We start from the raw sequence: 2055 nt of genomic DNA on the forward strand, positions 1-2055 counted from the left end.
GGGAACTTATATTTCATTTGGAAACAGAACCTAGTGGGCAGGATTTTTTTTATCAGAGAGAGGTTACCTCTTTAGAGTTTATGACCCATGTTGTGACTTGACTAAAGCAGCATAAACTGGGTTGACTTAGTTTTTGCAGGATTTTAATAAAAAGAGTGAGCAAAGGAATAGGCTCTTGAAGAAGACAAATTAAAGACATAACACTGGAAGGACCAAATTGACTTTACAATTAAGATTTAATCAATAGGCTAAATTGATTACCAAATTAACACAACAGGTAATCAACACAAACTTTGTGGTTGACTCTAGCAGGGATTGTATTATTTTGCTTTCAGATTTCAACTTCTGCCTACATACCTACCCAGAACTTTAACTGATATATTACATTTATATACCTGATGAAGGATGTTGGTATGTGTTGGATATACAAACTTTACAGAATTTAAGTATCAGTACCGGTCCTAGACATTTATCAAGGAAATTTTTCTGGTTCATTTCAAGGAAGCAGAGATTTATGAGGCCCTTAAATGACAATGTTTTAACATTTAGGGCCAGAAATTATATAGTACGGCACTTAACATGTAAGTCCTGTCCTTCCAGAGTGAGATACAGACACCTATAATTAATGCTTTATATGAGTTTTATGGAAATTTGGACTCTGTCAGATGACAATTCCCAGCTCCTAATACATTGGGCTCACTAATTTAAACTCAAAGTCAAAGTGATTAGCACGCAGCTTCCAAAAAGATATGCAGAGAACAGATTTCAACCCCTGGGCCTTCTAGTGTGCCTTATTTCAGATGCATTGAAGCATCTCCATTTATCAAGCTTCTGATATCCTGCAGAGAGATACTTGTAAACTATCCTGCACTGAACTGCACAAGGCTTTCCCTTTCAAAACCCATCTAAAGGAGGAAGAGGAGCAGTGACATCGTTTTATGTGATGGCCAGTTTGGCATGTGGGAAGAAGGCCTCTACTCTGTTTGCTTCTCAGCTTGCGGAGATTGACATCTGTTGCTCTCGCAAGCATGTTGAACCACAAGACTATTGACCTTAGTAGGCCTGGTGGAAAGCAGCTTCCAGCCATGTCTTGCCTAGCAAATCAAACAGCCCTCAGCCATGTTCTTGAACACCAGGACCAAGTAGCACACAATGGCCCATACCTATGCCAGTAAAACCTTACTCAGTAAACCCTGTTTTAACAGGGTGATGGTGTCCCAGCTGTGTGCTTGGAATGATTCCTGGACTGTTGAATACCTTAGCTGTGTCTGAGAATCAGGAGACTCCTAACTAGCACAGGCCAAAATTGTGCCTGATAAGAGTATAGACCATTGCATTCTTCCATAACCTTTTAATTTACTTTGCAAAGGGTAACCTCCATGTCTGCTAGAAAGCTTTGCTTCTCTGCCTGGAGAAATTCAAAGTCTACTTGGTAGTGAAATGAAAGCAAAGAGAGAGAAGTAGCAGGGACATGTATCTAATGCTTGGGGCAATCAGTGATGTTGTCATCCTTGTTCTCAGAACTTTGTGCTACAAGAGGCATTGGATAAAGTATTTAAACAACCCTGGGAGCAAACAACTGGTTTCTTTGCTTTCAAATGAGCACTCAAATCACCTGTACTTCAAGGATTGTGTTCTTTCTACCCAAAAACTAGCAAAACCTTCACTGCTCTAACCCAAATGGAGAATGCTCCACCCAGCAAAGTCTACTCCTTAAGCATTAAGATGAGAAAAAGAAGATTCAAGAGGAGATGTGACCGAAAGTAAAGTCCTTGCAGAGGAGGAATGAGGTGAACATATGAGATACGGAAGGAGACTGGGAGGTGAGAAGATATATATTTACTCTCATGATTGGAGTGCTGCAATGGCTGGCTATAGACTCTTCAGAAGGGACAGGTGAGGAAGGAGAGGCGGTGGGGTGGCCCTGTATGTTAGGGAGTGTTTCGATTGTATAGAGCTCAACGATTGTGATGATGATACAGTCGAGTGTTTATGGGTAAGGATGAGGGGGAAGGCCAACGAGGCAGATATCCTGCTGGGAGTCTGTTATAGACC

This window comes from Aptenodytes forsteri, unplaced genomic scaffold (genome assembly GCF_000699145.1).
Source record: "Aptenodytes forsteri isolate BGI_AS27 unplaced genomic scaffold, ASM69914v1 Scaffold155, whole genome shotgun sequence".
Taxonomy (NCBI): domain Eukaryota; kingdom Metazoa; phylum Chordata; class Aves; order Sphenisciformes; family Spheniscidae; genus Aptenodytes; species Aptenodytes forsteri.